Raw genomic sequence first — 22498 nt, 5'->3', positions numbered from 1 at the left:
TTATAAATGGAATTGGATGTTAAATTAGAAAAACGAATACCTGAACATGAGGAAAAGAATTCAGAAAAGTTGAAAAATGAAAGCGTTCCGTATATTGTCCTTTTTGGAAATCTGGCCTGGTACTCTGAAGATTGTTATAGAAAAAAGCTGATAGAAAAATTTCTTCAGTGCTATGCAAATATTCAACTTATGAAGAAAACTATATTGTCTGCCTGCATATGAGGAATAAAAATCACTAGGCTTTTTTTTTTAATCTTTTCATTTTACAGGTCACTATAATAGGGCATGTTACAAAAAAATTGTTTTCTGCCAACTTTAAGTTCAAACTCTAAGACTGAAATAGTCTATAGTGGAAAAAATGATTTGCATCTGGAATCTCCAGTTGAACCTGCCACATGACTGAGATAGTTTTATAAAGAATCTAGAAATCTGACACCATAGCAAATGAAGAAAATGAGTTCAATCACTTAACAATCTTGCTGCCTTGGATCCTGATGGTTGGAGCTAACGAAACATGGTAAGGAAAGAACAGCAGGTAAAAGTATTGAATGTCTATGGACCACTGATGGCTGGGCTTATCACACAACCCCAAACAAGCACACTTCCAAGGACATGGAGAGAAGTGAATACAAGATGATTAGATTATGGGTGTAAAAGGGAAATTCTGTGTTGATAAGTTGGCAACTGCAGGGCTATGACACAGACCTGGTTGGGAGCCGTTCCTAGCATGCCAAAGCAGCACCATGGAATCAACGCTTCAGCTCAATGGAGACTCTATTTTCAGAACTCAATCATTAAGTTACATTTACCATCAGTTGGCCATCCTGGGTTAGAAAACGAGTGTAGCGGGGCAAAACATGGAAACTCAGAGCAAGGGAAAGAGAAAGGCAGAGCTGCAGGCCCAAGCAAACACTGCCAGAAACACTTCTCCAAAGCTAATGACTGTATAGTGCTGGGCATCTTATAAAGGTATTGGATGTAACAAAACTCTGGAAATTGTTCAAAAAGTTCTCTTAAAGGGAAGATTGAACATGCTCATGAAGGAGGCATCCTCAAGAAATGGTTTAAGAACACTGACTCAACAGCATCATTGGTTTTTAATTCCTAGGATGAATGATGGTTTTACAATGTTCATCTTACATACTAAATATTACATGACACAGAACTGGGTTTAAATTCCAGTTCATTTACTGTGTTACTTTGAGGAAATTACTTAAATGTTTTGTACTTCAGCATCTATAAAATGTATATAAAAGTGTAAATGTATAAAATAACTGCATTTGGATTGTTTAAGGGTTAAATGAGACTGTACATGGGAAGTATAAGGCACATAGTTGTGAATTATTTTTAGGGTTGAGGATAAGGATTCAGAGACCAGAAAATAACATCCCCGCACAGACAGTAATGGAACAAGGATGGCACTGGACACACAGAAGAGGATCAGCATAATTTGGAAAATGGGATAAAAGAAGATTCTGGACTGAACTAGATCCAAGGCTATTCCCTCACTTATAGTGTTAAGGGGTTTCTACTGAATTCTTAGCACCGATACAGGAAATTCCACCGAATAGCTCTTGTAACTTGAATAAAATTGCAGGTTTTTTTAAAACAGTAATAGAAAATAAGATAATTTTTATTCCATACCGTGGGTTTAGACATTCTCAACATTTCTGAGAGAATATTCCTTTATAAATTTACTCACTTTTATGAAACGGATAAGTGAAAGAATGAAAGAGGTAACTTCCTAGAGGTTCCTGTGGCTTAAAATATCCTTGACCTTTAAGATACAGGTAGCAGAACAAAAAATGGCAATGAAGGCAGGGGCACTGAAGACAGACATTCTCCCTCCTTCATCCCAGTAGCAGGCCACATCAGCATCCCTTTAAAATGTAGACACCTCTGGATGGAGTCATGCATGCAACTTTATCAGATATCATCTTGGGTTGAGACTTTATTAAGATATATTTGGCAGGCAGCTGAAAGTCAAAATGGGTTAAATACTGGGTATGTGAAGCAAGAGGAGAAGGAACAAGGGACTCTCAAGAAAGAGGAAGGAAGATGGTGATGATATATAATATAAAAGGTGAGCACTATGGACTTCTCCAATTGCTGAGGACAAGATTCTGAGTCATTGCCCCATATTCTAGGTCATGGCCTCTCTCCACTGCCTGCAAGGTCATTATCCTTGTTACCATATTCCAAATCAAACAACTGGTAGCTCCAACTCAGAAGTCCTTTACAATAACCCAGCCAAATATTTGAAAAGATTCAAACCATCACCTGCTAGAGTAACCTGTAGAATTAGTGTAGGCTCCTGAGTTAGAATATATTCTCTCACTGATGAAAGATGCAAATAGGTTATAAAAATGGAAGTGTTTAATGACTGCAATGTAAAGCAATGAATTCTCCAGAATTCCACGCCTTGTGGTAAAAGTTGGGAAAGAACCCCAGATAAGGATTACAGGGCATCTATTCGAATCTAAGGAGTTCCCACCTCAGTGGAAATGAGGAGAGAAGTCATGGCTGAATCACACACACAACCAAGAGAAGAAAACAAAATAAAACCGGATGGGTTGTACATACTCCATCTCATAAGAATCACGTGTCCTCACGAGGAAATACATTTAAGTGGAAATCAAATCTTACACATGGATTCTAGTAGACCTTGCCTTTTCATATCAGGAAGGAGGGCTTCAGCATCCTCTAGTCTAGCAGTTCCCCAACTTGGCTGCTTATCAGAATCACCTCACGACACTTTAAAAATTCTATTAGAGGTCCTCAGAGCAGAATCTCTGAGGATGGCACTGGAACTTTCAGGTTTGGAAATTCAGCCTCTGGTTCAGTGCCTTTTGGCTGTAATGGCTGTTGGGTTTGAACAATAATGAGAAGCACAAAGGATGCTGTAGCAAATACCCACACTCCTGCCACCCCTTAAAACACTTTACCTTGAAATAAATGCTTCCACCAAGAGAGTATATGGAAAACTTTTTTGGAAAAACAGCAGTTAAGCAACAGTTGAAAAACATAATCTTCCCACTGGTCTCACAGAACCTGCATAGAGATCTGGATGTGGGCCCTTCTGCCAACTGAACAATTCATGACACAGTTTAAGCAATGAGATATAAGAAAAAGCAAGGTGCTGGTAGCATATCTTCCTCATACCTTCACCTCCCCCAGAGGGCCTGAAGACAATGAAAAGCATATTTACCAAGTTATTGGTCTTAACATCTTAAACTTTATATATTGAAATAATTACAGATCCACAGGAGGTCGCAAAAATAGCACAGAGAGGTCCCCTGTACCCTTCATCAAGTTTCCCCCCAACGTTACATCTTATACAACTTCTTACATAACTATGGTACCGCATTAAACCAGAAAGTTGACATCAGTACAATCAATAGACCTTATTCAATTTATCACTAGTTTTACATGCACTCATTTGAGTGTGTGTGTGTGCAGTTCTATGCCATTTCAGCATATGTGTGGACTTATGCAATCATCACCACAATCAATACACAGAACTCTTCCATCATCACAAAGATCCTTCTTGCTGCTCCTTTGTAGTCACACTCAACCCTCTCCGACCTTTCCCTCCAAGCTCCACATCCCATTCCTAACCTCTGCAACTACTAACCTGTTCTACATTCCTTTAACTTTGCCATTTTGAGAATATTATGTAAATGGCATAATATGGTATATACTTTATAATATGGTATATACTTTAGAAACTGTTTTCTTCACTCAGTATATTTCCTTAGAGATCAATCCAGGTAGTTTCATGAATCAATAGCTTATTTCTTTTTACTTCTGAGTAGTATTCCATCACATGGATGTATCATAGAGTGTTTAACCATTCACTCACTGAAGGATATTTGGATTATTTCCAATCTTGGCAATTATAAATAAGGATGCCCCAAACATTCATGTACACATTTTTGTGTGGATATAAGCTTACCTTTCTCCAGAATAAATGCCCAGGAGTGTGATTGTTTGGTTGTATGGTAAGTATGTGTTTAGATTTTTAAGAACCTGACAAATTGTTTTCCAGAGTGGCTGTAGCAGTTTACATTCCCACCAGCAATATGAGTGATTGAATTTCTTCACATCCTCACCAGCATTTTGTATTGTCACAGCTTTTATTTTAGCTGTTCTAATAGATGTGCAGTGATATCATATCAGGTCTTAATTTGTGTTTCCCTAATAGCTAGTGTTGTTAAATGTATCTTCATATGCATATTTGTCATCTGTATATCTTCTTTTGTGAAATCTCCATTCATGTCTTTTCTAGTTGGACTGTTTGTTTACTGTTGAGTTTTAGGAATGCTTTATATGTTCTAGATATGAGTTATTTGTCAGTTATGTGGCTTGCAAACATTTCCCCCAGTCTGTAGCTTGTTTTTTTTTCAGAGCCTTTTGTAAAACAAAAGGTTTTATTAAAAGAGAGAAAGAATATCATTTTACCAACATGTCAATAAATTTTGTGGGTAATTAAAATTTGATCGTAGGGCTTCCCTGGTGGCGCAGTGGTTGAGAGTCCGCCTGCCGATGCAGGGGACGCGGGTTCGTGCCCCGGGCCGGGAGGATCCCACATGCCGCTGAGCGGCTGGGCCCGTGAGCCATGGCCGCTGGGCCTGCACGTCCGGGGCCTGTGCTCCGCAACGGGAGAGAGACCACAGTAGTGAGAGGCCCGCGTACCGCAAAAAAAAAAGAAAAAAAAAGAAAAAAAAAGATTTGATTGTAAATAAACAACATGAAAATATCTATAGCTCACTTAGAAAGTTCTCTAAAATTCTACTCTGCTCACGAGTTGATGGAACTTCTTATTTAAAAGTAGAAACTCAAAGAGCTATACTTTTTAAAAGGAAGTATTACAGTCACTTTTAATTATTATATAGGGGATAAATTTATACACAAATGTTAATATGTAATTCATAAAATAGGAAATAAAAATAAAAGTTCTCACTTTATAAAAGATAGTTGAGGAAGCCAGGGGCATACCAGCTGAACATGGTGTGTGTAACTGAGAAGTGTTCATAACGGATTCAGTGAGAGCAGTTTGCTGTCTTTAAGTTCTGTGCTTATCTTTGCCCAACTCTGCCTTTCTCACTGATTCATGAGTTTGTTTAATTAGGTGATGAAAGGATTCTGGGGGGCTTCTGGCAAGGAGAAAAGACAGCTACTTCTACTCCTTCTACCATACACAAGAGGAGGATGACTTTTCTCTAGTGTGGAAAGATTATGAAAAAACAGCCTCTTCCTCCCTGCCTTAATACTTCATCTCTTTTCCAACATTTATTTTTTTAATATACCTTTTCCTTTTATTTATTTTTTAAAAATTAAAAAAAAAATTTTTTTCGGCCACGCTATGTATGGCATGCGGGATCTTAGGTCCAGACCAGGGATTGAACCCATGCCCCCTGCAGTGGAAGTGCAGAGTCTTAACCACTGGACTGCCAGGGAAGTCCCCCCAACATTTAGTTTTAACCATGACCTTTCCGTGTGACCTGGGACCATGTTCATGGCCTGGCCAACCCCACAGTGATCTCAGCCCTCTCCAAGGTTGCAGGCGGTATTGATGCCCCATACGGTAGTCCTCTTCTCTCACTCTGGGCCTTTAAGCCTCCATTTCATTAGTTCAACACAGGCTACTAAGTCCTACTGATCTAAGAAGCATGCTGGAACCCTTCTCTGCCACTTACCCTCTCTATCTAATCTCCCAGCCCTATTTCTGACCTAAATTAGCACTCACCCAGTCCCTACTTAGTTTCCATACCCTGGTCTTAGGACCTTATCCTAACCATTCCTCTGGGCCTGAAATATGGGGTTTTGACTAGCTTCTTGCAGGATTCTAAACTGCAGTTTCTCAGGGCATACTTGGCTTGCTTCTCTGTCTCTCACATTTCTGCAGACACAGGTGGGAATTTTCACTACATCTCAAGTCCTAGGGATCTCCATAGTAACCAAGAGTCTGGCTTGCTCTGGCTAGGCTAACTTATCCCTTCTTTCCCCAGACCACATAAGAGAGTTAAAGTTGGGATGGGAGGACTAAGGCATATTCTTTGACCTCTCTACAACATAAACACCAGCTTTTCCTCCATTTCCACAACTCACTCATGAAACCATTGTTTACTAAGCTTGTCCTATGTTGGAGTCACTTTACCATTATATAAACCTAACTTTTAGGTTATATAATCCAAAATATTTAATCTTGAGGTCTGTATCCTAGAGAGGTTACACAAATTAACCAAGTCATAAGAAAGTGATATCAGCAGGAAAGATGGAATCAAGACCTCTGAAAATCCTTTTCTCCATTAAAGCAATGAGAATGCTGGCAAAAATTGTCCAAGTTAACTTTTTCAGCATTTGAAATTAAGCAAAGGCCATTTCAGTCAAGGGAGCACTTGTTCAAGAAAAAAATGGTGAAATCTTGGTAAGAACAGGTTGTTTTGTGGCATTTTAACTTGTGCTGGTCTCAAATACCCCTACTCGGCTCTGTGGTAGTTTTAAAAATCAACAGCCTGCAATCACAGTGAAAACCAGCAGCCTAGCAGCCACAAGAGGCGAGCGAATGGGGTGGGAGTTCCTTCGAGTCCACTCCTAGAGAACTGTCATGATCTGACCTGCCTGGGAATTCCATTTGCAGGGCTTGTCTTTATTTGATCTGATTCAGAGCTCATCCAGTGCAAACAGACTTTTCTCTGGAGGCATTTGTTGAAAACAACCAGTAGGAATGGTTTAACACCACAGCTGCCTGAGGTAGCAATAACAATTGGGGGCAAACAACACGCTAGCCAAAAATCTTACAAAGAAAATCTGGAAATGAGATGAACACGGGGACCCTGAAAAGACCTCACATATGTTTAGGAATCCAGAAGATCATGCATATGTGTAGGGTTGGGAGCATGCCCAGAGCTGTGTGTATGCTCAGGAAAGACGTGAGAAGACTCTAAAGTCTCACCTCTGGATGACCTTGAATCTCTGAACAAGTAGGAAGTGAAGGCTAAGGCAAAGTTGTAAACCACCTGCCTAAATGTTTATGGTATACCCCAACACTCACATAAAACCCCTTGGCCAAGACTGGGAGACTTACTGGTTCCAAACATTTAAAGAAAATCTGTCCAACCACTAGATGACCTCTAAGCTAACCAAGCAGAGACTTCAACAGTCACACATAACAAAGAATTATTTCAAGAAAGTCACAAAAATATTCAGCAACAGCAAACACAAAAATGACAAACCCAGGGGAGATTGAAGAATCTGATTTCCAGAGTTGCCATATTATATTATTGAAAATGTCCAAGTTTTGATTTAAAAAATGTAAGACATGTAAAGAAACACAAAAGCATGTCCCATTCAACAGAAACTGTCCCTGAGGAAGTCCAAACACTGGTTAACACCTTAAATTCGCTACCTTAAATATGTTCAATGAACTAAAGGAAAACTTATCTAAAAACTAAAGGAAGATATAAGAATGATGTTTCACCAAATAGCAAATATCAATAAGGAAACTGAAATTATAAAATAGAAACAAATTGAAACTCTGGAGCTGAAAGATACAGTAGGTACAATGAAAAACCCACTAGAGGAACTCACCATTAACAGCGCATTTGAGCAAGCAAGAGAAAGAATCAGTAAACTTGAAGATAGGTCACTTCAGATGATCCCATCCAAGAAGTTGAAAGAAAAAAGAATAAGGAAAAATGAACAGTGCTTCATAGGCCTGTGGGACACCATCAAGTGTGCCAGTATATGTATAATAAACGTTCCAGGAAAAGAGAGAGAAGGGGACAGAAAGAATATTTCAAATAATTGACCAAATTTCTAAAATTTGATGAGAAACATTAATCTACACATTTATAAAGCTCAATGAATTGCAAGTATGATAGACTCAGAGAGATCCACCCTTAGGTACACCATGATCAGTTGTAAAAATCCAAAAGCAGAGACAGAATCTTGAAAGCAATAAGTCCTCATCATAATAGTCATCAGTGGAGTGGAAGACTTAATACTATTTAAATGGCAATATTCCAAGTGGATCTACATATTCAGTGCAATAGCTACAAAAATCCCAGCTAGCTTCTTTGTGGAAATTGACAAATGGATCAAAAAATTCGTACAGAAATGCAAGATACCCAGAATAGCCAGAACAATCTTGAAAAAGAAGAGTAAAGTTAGAGGACTCATGCTTCCTGATTTCAAAAGTTACTGCAAAGCTATAGTAATCAGGATATTGTGGACCTGGCATAAGGACAGACATTTCAATCAATCAATAGAATAGAATTGAAAGTCCATAAATAAACCCTTACATTTTTGGTCAATTGACTTTCCATAAGGGTACTAAGACCATTTAGTGGGTAAAGGATAGTTTTTCAACAAACAGTATTAGGACAACTAGAGATCTACATGCAAAAGAATGAAGTTGGAACTTTACCTCACACCATGTGAAAAATTATCTCAAAATGGATTGTCCTAAATGTAAAATGATAAAACTCTTGGAAAAAAACATAGGCATAAGTCTTTGTCACCTTGGATTAAGCAACAGTTTTTTTTTTTAATTTTTATTTTTTTATAAATGACACCAAAAGCAAAAGCAACAAAATTTTAAAATAAACACACTGGACTTTGTCAAAACTAAAACCTATTGTGTTTCCAAGGTCACAAGAGGAATAAGCAATACAACGAGAATTTCAGTTAAAGAGCTACCATCTCAAAGGCCCAGGCTTTCATTTCTATGCTATCAGTACAAGTTGCCTATTGCTATGTAACAAGCCACCTCAAAAATTTTGTGGCATAAAACAGTAACCATTTTATGGCTTACCATTCTGTGTTAGGGATTCAGACAGCGCTCAGTGGGGACTGCTTGTCTCTGCTCCACATGGCATTGCCTGGCTTGGCTCAATTGGTGCTTCAGTAGCCAAGAAGGTCTTACTCACACGTCAGGGGCCTTGGTGCTGGTTGTTGGCCAAGGTACTTCAGTTCTCCTCTACATTTCCCCTCTTTTTCACGATCTCTCCTTATTCAGAGCTTCTTCACATGCCAGCTGACTGCCAACAGAGCAATAAACAGAAGTTGCAAGGTCCATTAACATCTAGGTTCAGAAGTCACACTGCATCACTTCCACTGCACTGTATTTGTTAAATCAAGTCACATGTTTTGCCGAAATGCAAAAGGAAAGGGAATAGACTCCACCTCTAGAAGGGAAGAGAGGGAAAGTCACAATGCAAACTGTAAGCGAGGGATTGTTGCACTTATCTACCAAACCTTGTGCCTCTGAAAGCAACTGGCTTTGGGTTGCTGTGATGGTGACTGGTGATTGAGGTTGAGGTCCACAGTTTGCCATCATTCTGGTCACTCTCAAGAAACTGCTCAACCTCTGTACTCTGTTAGAATGTGCCAGAAGAGTATGCAAGCAGCTGCAGGAGCGCCACAAACAGCTACTCTGGGCACCAGACCTTGGCTTCCTCCAGCTTGGGGGCCCTTGCCTACTATGCATTTTGACCACTTATTTAATCAGGTCTCCTGGCTTCTCAAGTTGTTCCAAGGCTATTCCTCTGTCTCCTCTCTCTATCTAGACTTCTTGGCTTTAAGCCTCTGATCTTAAAATTTGACTTGTGGAATTTGCCCTCAGTGCACATACCACAATCGTGAGGCTACGGGTGCCCAAATCCCTAACACAGGATTCAGCCCACCTAGACTGTGCTGAGAGACCTCTGGGTGTACATCTTTAGGGGAGAGAGGACAAATAGCCCTCTGTTTCAAGAAAATAAAGACCGTCAGATGTGAACTCCAAACTGATCTTTCCTCCATTTTCCCCTCCGTGTCCATCTCTCCTTACTTATGTTCACCTTACTGCAGAAAAATGTGCTCCCTCCTTTCCAAGACCAGCCTATGCTCTTGACTCAGTCCTCACACATCCACCTCCTCCAGAATCTCAATAGTCTCTTCCCTCTTACATCTTCCTTTGTCTTTCCAGCTCCACTGGATTGCTCTGCACAGCCTATAGACATGATGCAGTCACTCCCAGACACTCTACTCCCCCACATACAAATATTCCTTGAATATTTGCAGTTGCCTTCCTCTTTCACAGTCCCATAAAATTGTTCCTCAAAGCAGCCTCTTTTGGGACCCCATTTTATCAGACCCCTCTCAGCTTGTGATCAGCTGCTACTCTCTCCTGGTGGTCCCCAACCTCACATCACTCTGCCTTCACCCTGCCCACTGTTTAGACCATGGTTCCAGCCTATGTTGCACATTAGAGTCATTGTGCAGCTTTTATAAGTTGCCTCTGACTGTTAGAAATTCTGATGTAATTGACCTGGGGAATAATTCAGGGAAGCTATACTTCTTATAAACCACCCAGTTGGTTCTAAATGTACAACTAGATTTTCCCAAGGTTCTATCCTCAGTTCTCCTTCCCTCTTCTTATTCTCTCTAATATCCATGGGCAGTTTTACCAACTCCCATGGCTTCAGCTTCACCTGTAACCTCTAGATATCCCTAAACCTCATGTTTAGACCTGAGTTGCCAAACTCCTGTTAGCACATTCTGCTAACCTCTCTCTGCACACCCTGCCTAGACTTCACAAATTACCATTTCCTGAATGAACTCATTCCCTTCTCTTCCAAATACACTGTTCCTCTTCCGCTTTTCTCTGTCTCTAAGGAGCATCATCATCCATCTATAAACTTAGCTGGAAGCCTCAGAGTCGACCTGGATCATTTGCCCATTACATGTTAACAACTGCTTACTTTTTTAGGGCTACCTGCCTTTTTAATTGTTCAAACATCACAGCTTTAAAATATATCAGCTCCATGACCTGTTAACTATGTTACTTGTGTCACTAACTTCACAGCCCTAAGACTCTTTAGAATGGACATGGTTATGCTATCACACAGTGTTGTTCTAAAGAATAAATAAAATGAGGCGTTTAAAAAGCCTCTCGTAGTAAATGACAGTTGTGATTATGGTCGTAACCTTTGCCCTTTTGTTCCCACTGTAACTGAGTCCAGGTCATTATCCTCTCTTCCTTGGATAACAGTGGTACATCTCCTCCTGCTTAGTCCCAGAGCATCTTTCTCAAACACAGAGCTGATCACATCATACACCACTTATGAGACTTCAGGGGCCCCTCATTCTTCCAAAACATAGGAACCAAGTGTGAAGAGCCAGTGACAGCATGATGGGTGGGTTAGGAGATTTAAACTTCCCATAAATTTCAACAGTGCCTATTCATTCTTTGATTAAAAAACAATTGGTGTTTTTTCATCTTTATGTAAAATGCTATGTGAATGCTACTTCAAGTTCTCCATTCATCATCCATCCATATTGTTGCCCCAGTCCCTTTTATATAGAAATTCTGGGGCTACTACTGTCAACTGGACAGGCTCTCCTGTCACCTCACTCTCCTACCCTCTACTCAATGCCCCTGCATCATCATACAATTTCAGAAGTAGCTCTATAGGCAAAATTCTTGAGGCTAGAGAAGGTCAAAACTTTGTCAGCACTAGCTGATCACACTCAAGAAAGAATGGAAGCATGGTAACCCGGGTAGATTGTTTATTACTATTCATACACATCTCTAATGACAGCTGCCTCCATGGTTGGTGTGACAGGCAGAAGCAGGGCAAATGTCATACTACCAATGATAGTGACAATTCAGTGGGTTCTCCATTCATCTAAGTATTCGAAATTCTTTTGCTTATTTACGCACATCTCTCCTTAAAAATGTGTACATATTAGTTTTAGCACAACTAATGATAGCTTTTCTGACACAGGATGTCTTTAGTTTTTCTCAATAAATTGCTATTTTTAATTTTTTTATTATGGGTTTTGGAATGAAGATTGATTTTTGAACCATTTTGGGGGGATAATAGCTGACTTTTGTGCTGCTATGCCATTGCACAGTTCCCATTTCAATAATTAAATACAAACACGCTCCCTCAAAGAACAGTCACTTAAAATACGGCAGTGCTTCATTAATAATCGATTTACAGAATCTCTCATTGTGGAAACGACAGCCTCTTGAAGCTGTCATGACATTGTCAGTCTTGCTAATGCAGGTAAGAATTACTTCTGGAGCTCCAAACAGAGTCACAAATAGCAATGGTTTCCTTGGAGACTCAGCAGTAAAGCTTAAAGCACTGTACCTATAGGACCGGGGCTTCCAAACTAGGAGAGAGCTTCTCTCCAGAGATTAATCAGTCTTCCGCAATTGAGAAACTTTTGACCCGGTCTTAGGGGGGAACCTATAATTGATTGCTAGTGAGAAGGAGAAATAGGAGACATGCAAATGTGCAGGCCTGTGGGTTATGTCACGGTCAGAGCCCATGGTCACAAGCAGTGTGGTTTGCAATGCTAGGGTGCTGAGAGCCGCAGGACCGGCTCTCGTTAGGAAAGAGTCACTCCATGTAAAAAGCCTCTTATCTGTGTTTCTTGACAGATCATCACCAATTCAGGAGGCAGAACGATACCCTGGAAAAAGGCAACAAGACAATGCAAGTCATATTTTTTTAAAGGGGCATAACTCTGGTCCTTCATTCTTCTTTACATGTTATTTTATTTGTGGAACCAAACAAGTTGGTGCCCTTTTGATAATTTTAGAATTCTAGATGGAAAATAAACATAGTCTAGATGACTACAGTATCTCTTCTTGAGGTGCTATGGATGGAATTGCATATTTTTTCCTTCTCCCATACTCTTTTAAGCATTCTTTCCAGGGATGTGTAGATTATAAGGGAGATATAGAGGAAACTTTGGTGCAAGCTGCTTATCACCCTTCTCCCCTTTCTATCTATTGCCTGGTGGAAATATCTATCTATTTCAGATTCAGTGCAAATCCGGATGTGGCAAGAAGCAATATAATTTATAGACATGAAATAACTACAAATAATAATGTGTCAATATGAGAAGATGGGGCCACTTCAAAAAACCTGCATGTCCTTTAGAAAAATGCATTTGCCTGAAAGGTATAGCAGCTACTGGATTGCTAGCCTGCATTTTTCACTAAACATACCTTTTAACATTACCTATTTATAATTGCAAGTACTGAGTAACAAAACATGGGAAACAGGGACTCTTTATGCCCTGAATTTATATAAACTACAGTTTATATACTACTCTTATATAATATGTTACATCTGGAAATTGTTACCAGGCACATCTCTTTACCATGAGGATTCATCTTCATTCACTACCCATGAAAGCTTATTTTGCGTAGCAAATGAGGCATACTATGTGCATGATTTTCTTTAGATTATATTCATTTCTTTATGAAAGATGATTCAATTATACTTTATGATACCTACTCCTCTGAACAAATAAAAGCAGCTCACTATTATGAGTTTCTGTCTCCATGAATTTCTGGTGTTTATTTCATGCTCTTCGAGGGCATGGTGATTAAGATCATGAGCCTTGGAACTGGCAGATACGGAGTTGAAATGAAAACTTCAGCTGTTTCGTTAGAGGCAAGTCTCAAAGACTCAGTTTTTTTTGTCTGAAAATGGGGGTATTAGTTCCTACTTCAAAGGACTGTTACAGGAATTGAACGCTATCATATCAGTGAATACAGAACTGAGCATACACCTAGCACATAATGACAACCATTCAATGTCTAGCTGACAGTATTTTACATGTGTGACTTACTTATGCTTATATTTATGCTATTAGTTTCATTTCATTTAATCAATTTTTATAGTTTTAAATTTTTTCTATGGACAATATATTAATTTATATAGTTTTTATTCATTAAGCTGAATTTTGGCTAAATTATGTTAATTCAAACTTTTAAAATTGCGTCCATCTTTTCCAAATGTTTCAAAAAATCTAAGGTCTAGTTTGCCCTAAGTGTGTCAATGTATAATTTATTGAATTAGAGTGAATCACCTTAATAGTTTATTCTCTCACATATCATTTTTTGTCAATATAACGACAAAGAAACAAGATGCTAGGCCTCTATGCTAGGTATCCTAAATTTTTTGTAACATGTACTTAATTTCATACCATCATCATCATCATCATTACAGAATTATACTAAAATGAAATTTAAACTATGTACAAATTTTTTTCCCTCTTAGATTTCATATTAAATTGAGTCCTGGGCAAATTTGATTCATGTCATCCCATTTTGCCTACACTACTATAGTGATCTAGAATATGTTCATTTTCCAAAAGTACATATTTGCCTTTATATATATATATCTGCGTTATTTGTTTCCAAAGTGATTCAGAGCCACATCTTTCTAAGACTTTTAAGGTTACTTGGGTAGCAAATGGTCGATATTCAAACACACTGACCCCTATTTTTTGTAGGATAACTTATTTGTAACATTCTGGTTTTACCAAAATGGCCAGATACTCTAACAAGTTCTAGAAAGTTTTATGTGGCTGAGAAATAAATCTTCTTTGGTAATACTTCATGTTCTATTATTATTTATAATTTATTCATCACTATATTTTTATTTGGTGAGTGAGTGCCTCTATACCTCATTCTTAGCATTGTAGCATCTTTCTTGGAGGTTTGAAATGCTGGATCAGGGTCTCAAAACCCTCCATGAGCATTAGCCTTAGGTTACTGAAAATCAAGACCCAGAGCCAGCTGTTTGAGGACAGGGTCCCCACCTGCCCAGGTGTGGTCAGAATCAGAGGGGAGAGTAACTCACAAGACCAAAAAGTGGTTTTTATCACCTAGTGCTAAACAAGACCTAAAACTTATTATCAACAACCCTTTATTTGTAATCATCACATAGGAAGTAACCTGAATCCAACTGTCACGACTGATTGCTCTACCAAAACTACACTTTGGGGAAATTTCTCTTCCCCTAACTATATAAATATCAGGAGACTCCAAACTTTTGACTTCAGAACCATGAAGTTAAAGACTTTTAAAGCCAGAAAAGATTTAAGAAATTTCCAGCACTTCTAATCATTTTATGGATAAGAGACTTAAGGTTCATCAAAGCTAAATTGATGAAATCGGAAGGAAAAGCAGGAACAAGCATCTGGGGATTCCTACTCACCCATCTAGAATTCCTTTTTACCTTGAAATCTTGAAATCCAAGGCATATGGGGCATGGACTGAGGGGTAGAGTTGAGAGATATGTTTTACAAAGGTAAATTTCTGTATTAACAAGGTGACATTAACCAATGTTTTGAACAGGACAGTACAGAAAGAAGTAAGTTTCACACGATTTTTTATAAAAATATTAATTTAAAAGTTTTGACTTTTTATCTGCCAATGTTCTATTTCCACGTCTTTTCTTACTCTTTAACTTTCTTGACTTCTCTGGAAAACAAGACTCTTTTGTTATAGGTAATTTTGTAAGGAAATTCTTTGCATATATAGCTTTTAGGTTGTTTGCGTGATTCCTCTAAGAAAATTTCTCAGTATTCCTAGATCAAAGTGTATGAGTATTTGGGGAAAGGAATCAATTACCAAGATTCCAAATCAAAGGTGATAAATATTAGCTTTTCACAGGTACTATGATCTTACTCATGAGGCCTCCTTACCACATTTTCTGACTGCCTACTTTTCCTCCTACTCACGGAGTAAAAAGCTCTTGGCTAACTCTTTAACCTTCTTCTTCTTTTCTACATCTCTCCCTTGGAGAACTCATATAGCCTGACAATGATCAGCTTTGTAAAGGGGCACAAATCTGTGTCATTCCTTGGATCTCTCTGAACCCCAGTTTCATATTTCAGCAATAGCTGGCAATTTTCAGATATCGCTGGCCTCTTAAACTTTAATATATCTAACATCAAATAATATCTTTTCTCTCCAAATCAGCTGCTCCCTTTGCTCTATGTATTCCTGGTAGTGACTTAATTATCCATTTGTTTAACTAATATTTTTGAATGCCTATTTTATAACAAGATTTGAATGGGGCGCTGGAGATACAAGGGAAACAATTCCAATCCAATCTTTGCTGTTAGGGCACAGAGGTGGATAGACACAAATAAGCAGCACTTATAGCACATTGAGTAGACACTGGGCTAATGCAAGATAAGGTGATATGAGAGCTCTTTTCCCTGATAATCAGGCATAAAAATCTCTTAGTGATCTTAGTACAGCCCTCTATGTATGTCCTCCCCTACATTTGACCAACAAGTTACTTCCAGGAAGTGCCTATTTTCCATCTTCACAATTACTGTGGCAAATTAAATAGCCCACAATTCTTTGACAGTTCTCCCATTGAGAGATGCGGTCTAATTCCCCTCTCCTTGAATCTGGGCAGACTTCAATAGAAATGCCATTCTGGGGCTCTCAAAGCCAGGTCATAAGAAGCCTTGCAGCTCTCTCAGAGCCCAGATGCCACTCTGTGAGAAGCCCAAGGCATGTGAAGGTGCTCCAGTCAAGCTCAGCACCCCGATGACAGCCACAATTTCAGTCGGGAGAGTGAACCATCCTGAATGTCCAGCTCAGCCAAGTCTTTAGATGACTATAGCCCTGGCCACATCTGCCTATAAGTCCCTGTGTAATCTCAAGAAAGAACCCCCAGTGGAGCCCAGTGTGCCTACAAAACAGAAGAAATAACAGAGTGTTGTTTTTAAGCCACTAAATTTTTGGATGGTTTGTTAACCAGGAATAGACAACCATAATAGTCACCATCATAATCCAGGGGCTTAGCATCTCAGTGCTGCATATCTGATATCCATTCTGGACCCCACTTTTGTCCCTTTTGCCTTCAGTTGTGAGATTATTCTTCTAAAACTGCTACTCTTAACATGATATTCCATTATTCACAAATTCCTAAGCTTGGCATTCAGAAGCTCCACAGTAGGCTACATTCCCATGTTTCATCACCCCTGGTCTCCCATTTCCTGACCCTCACCCACTCCTCTTCCCAAACTATGAGCCCCAGTCCAATTTCTAGTCCTAACTCGACTTGTACTTCCCTGTTCTGTGCTTTTTCTTATATCATTCCCACCAAACAGAGTGGTCTTTTTTTCTATCTACTTATCCCCCTTCGCATTCCAATCCTAATACTTCTTCTTGGGCTGATCACCCTAGGCCAAAGTGCTTTCCTTCTCTCTTGAACACTTAAGATACATGTGGATTTGGTGACACCCGCCTTAGAAGAGCACTCTAATGTATGTGAAATACAAATTATCCACTGTCAAACTTTCTATACAAATGTTATTTACTGTTATTCATGTTGCTGCTGTTGTTGTTTTCTTTGCTAATCTTCCCACCTTACATTCTTCTCATGTATCCTCTTACAGAATCCCTTGCAAGAAAAGTCCAAACTCCTAAACAACAGAATCCAGGCCATAAATACCTATATGTTTCCTCCCCATTTCACCACACTGCAGTGCCACACCCAGAATACTCTTTAATGAGATTTTGTCCAATGAGGAAATGAATGAGTACTGTAGCCTAGCCTTGGTGTTTCACCTTATGTCAGTGATCGATTAAATATGTAAGAAAATACTTCCACTAGGCCATAAGCCATAACCACAAGTCTGGTGTGGCCAGCTGCAGAGCCAAAATTAAAGCTCTTGCCTTTACAGTACATTAATTAACAAGTGGAAGAAAAGACCCAGCCTGACCCAAGCCTAGTAAGAGATCTGCTTTGTACACCTAAAGAAAGTCTCCCAAAGTGAGGCAGCCTATCAGTAAAACTGCAGTAGGAAAATTAAGATGGCAACAGATGTCTTCAGGCTAATACTAATATCTTGACAGTGAGGATCTGAGGGGGAAAGAGAATCAAGTCATGAGAGAGAAAAACACCAGGAGCTGAGAAGAATGTGGTTTAAGAGGCCTTACAAATAAACTCAGTATTTTATTTAGGGATTATAGTTAAATAGTCAAATCCGGTTTCATGATCATTTTCATGGTTTCCTCAAATATCACTGAATGTTATAGAAAAATTTGCTTAACTGATCTTCTATTATTGGATAATTAGGCTATTTGTAAATTTTTATAGTAATATTTTATTTTTATACATCTATCTTTGAAGACTTCTCTCAGTTAAATTCCAAGATGTGAAATTACTGAGTCAACAGATACGTATAGTTTAAAGACTTTGAAAAGGTATAGCAGAATCAGTGCTGGCATGATTGATGATGGAGATTAGCTTGAGAAGAGAGAGGAGCAAAACCCAGAGTCTGGGTCAACCTCTGCCTTGGTTCAGACCCGCATCGTCTCCTGCCTAGATGAGTGCAATGGCACCTAAGTGGTGTCCCTGCCACCAATCTTGATGCCAGCGTGTTTGTTCTAACTGTGATATGATCTAACAAATCAGGTCGTATGTCTTCATGGAAGTGCACACAAGCACCTGCATGATCTGACTCCTGATTACTTGCCCAGGCCCAGATTCCTTCTTTCTCTAAGCATCTCACATCTGTACTTTATGCTGAGGCTGAATCTAGCTACTTAAAGTTTCCTCAAGCATTCCAAACCTGTCTAGGTCTCCATATGTCCTCACTTATACTCCTCCTTTACTCTTACATCTTTTCTATGCACCCACAGATGGCCAACGCTACTTGTCTTTTAAGACTCCGGCATCACATCCAGGAAACTGTCCATTCATCTAAGTTCTACAGCAGCCAGTACAAACCTCCACATGGCCATTCCCATGTCATCTTATCCTTGTTGGTTTAGTTAGTTTAGACTGTCTTCCCCGTTAGGTCAAGAGCACCTTGAATGAAGACTCTATTTTGTCTCTCCAACCCCAAGTGCTTAGCACAGTGCTTACCACATTGTAGGTATGGATAAGTAGCAACCCAACAAACAAACAAAATCAGGGAGAGTAATATGGGCACAGGAGGAGGTCACATGGAGGCCATGACTAAAGACATAAGTGTGGAGGATTTATAAGTGTAGGAAAGAGGTTGGAAAGTAGTATTTGAGGGTTTGATATTTTGAATTTCAGACATAGAGTAGCTCAGAAGGAGAGCAAGGAAAAAGGCAGTATACCTTTTGAATTTGGGGCATTTGAAGGGTCATTAGTGTGGATGTCAGAATTGTCAGAGGTAAAGACATGGAAAGGGATGGCCATTAGGAATTTAGGCTAAAGCTGGAAGTAGTGACAGGGACAGGATGGCAGATGTAACAAGGCTGAAGGTCCACTTTTGAAATGCCAAGAGGGCACTACTGTGAATCAGCCAATACCCCAGGCATAAACAGAGCGTTTAGGCCATGCTGTTGTGTGTGAGACTCAATTCAAAAAGCAACTGTACCCAGTAACCAAAAGAAGAGACATGGGGGTCTTGGAACTCCAGCCTCATAGAGGCAAATGCTTTTATTTTACTTTCTTTCTCTCTAATTATAAACATCTGAGGGGAACTGGCATACAGAAAAACCTTACAAACACATGCTTACGTGTAGTGAACAATGATGCCTTACATCTGCAAAGCACTTTAACGTTTGCAAAGCTCTTAGCCCAAATCATCTCTTTGACCCTCAGAAGTCTTCTGCGAAGTACAGGACAAAACTTACTATCAACATTTTAGAAAAATGATTACCACTGTGAAATGGGGACAATGCTTATATTTCTGAATAGCTGTGAAAGTTAAGTAAAATCATGATGCGATAGAGCATGATCTAAAGCATGGGAAAAAAACGATGTGATACACAGTCATTCCAGAGGAGCACACACAAAGCTCAAAGAGGTTTAATGATTGATGCAAGATCACCCACATAATAAGTGGCAGGCCCAAGCCTAGGACCACTGTGGTCCTAGAAGAACCCAGAGCTGGTTTTTCCTTAATCTAAGCAAGTACAGAGAACAAATAAGATCATTGTCCCCTGAAGGTAGGGAGCTCATATCTCTATCCCCCCAGCCCCTAACCCAGAACTTGGCACATAACAAGGGCTTTTTTTTTTTTTTTTTTTTTTTTTTTCTTGTGGTACGCGGGCCTCTCTCTGCTGTGGCCTCACCCGTTGCGTAGCATAGGCTCCGCGGCATGTGGGATCTTCCCGGACAGGGGCACGAACCCATGTCCCCTGCATCGGCAGGCGGATTCTCAACCACTGCGCCACCAGGGAAGCCCCATTAACAAGGGCTTTTTAATCGTTGCTGAAAGGACTGTAATTGGAGATTGAAATACTTGATATCCAAGAATTTCTGTTTTTCTCCACAACCCACTCCATCCCACCCCTTAAACCTATTACCTTTGCTTACCTCATCCATGGAGACCTCATTCTAAATTCAGATGTTGTTCTGGTGCCCAACAGAACTCAGAATACCTTTTGTCACAGAATGATGGAGATTAGGTGTTTAAATTAAAATTTTCTTAATCATCAGCACCACACAATCCTATGTATCAAAAACATCATGCGTTAAATATTCTCTTTGGGCTAGCCTGAGAAGGAAACAGTTAAAACTATTTGTTAAGGACTTATTATGTCCTAGATATTGTTTTCTTTTTCCATGAAAAAATCTGAATTTTGATAAAAATTGAAAAATATATTCTGAGAACTAAGTCGGGTATTTCCTACATTAAAAAGAAAGGAGAAAAAGACAGAACATTAAAGGAAGTCAGTTGGCAATTTATTTCCCTTCTGTCCCTTGTCCTCAGAGATTTCCCCATAATCTCACAGCCTCAGGAATCTCTATGATACCCTATTTCAATGGTTTCAAACTGTGGTCCCTGGACCAGTATCATCAGCATCAACTTGTTAGAAATGCAAAATCTCACTCCCCACAGCTGAATGAGAAAGTTTGCAGGTAGGCCCAGCAACCTGTTTTAACACACCCTCCAGGCTTAAATTTGAGAACGACTGCTCTGTCTAGAAGTACCAGCATGCCCTTTAATACTAGCCCATCACTGGCCTGAAACAATATGTGTGCTTGTCTAGGTCTCTGAGCAAAAGGGATGGCTGAGGAACAGCAACAATTAAGCTTACTGTGCTACAAAATTAAAAAATACTACATTAATAGCAAGGATTATACCTTATGAATGAAACACTGTGCATAAACTGTAAGAACTCTCAGTCATATGTCAGTATAACAGTAATAAAAGCTATGGTATTAATCCATTCTTAACTTACAGATTTTTCAATTTCTTTTATTATTCAAAACTCATATTTTATTTTTCTTCCTTTATGCATTTTTTAGGATCCCTTCCTCCATGCTTTTATGATTTTGTACAAATTCACATTATTAAAATATACCTAGTTCTTTCATGAACATCAAGGGGAATGAAATCTACGTGTACATTTTCCTACACCTTGGTGAGGTAAGAATGAGAAATTGTGAAAACTTTCTCAAACGTTTAAATTCTATTATGGACTAATTTTCTCCTGGGGATTGCCAAGGAAAATGTACATGTTATTCATTCATTAAAATTCCTTCCAATGATCTAAATGGCGAATTCCCTACCTAGCTACAAGGGAAAATGAAATCTCCAAATTTGATCAAAGTTAATCAAAACAGAGGTGTGTGACTCATTCAAAAGACAAAGCATGCCTATTAAAAATGTTCCAAAAGAAGATATATGGATGAAGATGCTGGAGGCCACTCTAACTTGTGTTATGATCACTTAAAAGGGATTTTAAATGACTATTTACATTAGTATTCAATCAAAGGTACCTTCCATGACAGCCCCTGAATTACACGGAATATTTATCTGGTACCTGAAATGCAGAGCACCTACTTTCTTTCCAGGCAGCTGACTGCTATATTGCATTTGATCTTTCATTTAACAGCAAGTCTATAATCACATTTTGTTACTTTTTAACAAACTATTTGTGAAAAGAAATAGAAGGCAAGCCATAGATTAATAAATAAGAAATAATTGAAGGTAAGGACAACTGGATTATACTTGGTTTGGGCCTCTTGATTGGGTCACAATTTTTTGTTTTAATTTTCAATGAAGCAAAATTATGCCTAGTAACTTTGTAACTCTTAATTCCTATTTCAAATGTATGGCTTTAAAAAGTTTTTAAACCAATAAGACTACATACTAAATATGGCTAATGTTTTAAAATTTAGTTTTTAAAAACTTTTCATTTATATAGCTACTTTCTTACACCTAAATATCTGGTTTAACCTAAAGTAATTACTCATAAATGACAATCACGAAACTATCAGCATATATAGGAAAGTGGCACTTTCTTTAAATCCCCCAAAATAGTCTCAGGAAGAATAAGCTTCTTGATCAGTTTTGGCTAAAGTATCACAGAAGGAAGGAATTACTTCAACTTTTACCTCTGGTCTTTGAATACAGTAATGTTAAGTGACTATTATGTACAGCAAGTCAAACTATTTTTAAAGTTTCTCTGTACCCATGGGATTATGCAGCTTATGATTTTCTTCCTGTCAACCATCCTTAATGCTTACTTTCAACTCATCATAGAACATTTTGTGCTAGGTAGATGTCTTTGTTTATAAGCCATGTATGATTTGGTCTGAATATGGTGGACTTCTTGTTATAAATCAGAAGAGAGTTTTGAAAAGAAAAAAAAGCCCCAAACAGGTATATTCTATGATGTACTTGTAGGATGAGCAGTTTTAATTAAATCTAGTTTCTCCTCCCCATCTCCTGCTAATATATAATT

This window comes from Kogia breviceps, chromosome 9, assembly GCF_026419965.1.
Source record: "Kogia breviceps isolate mKogBre1 chromosome 9, mKogBre1 haplotype 1, whole genome shotgun sequence".
NCBI classification, from domain to species: domain Eukaryota; kingdom Metazoa; phylum Chordata; class Mammalia; order Artiodactyla; family Physeteridae; genus Kogia; species Kogia breviceps.
This window is presented reverse-complemented; position numbering follows the sequence as displayed.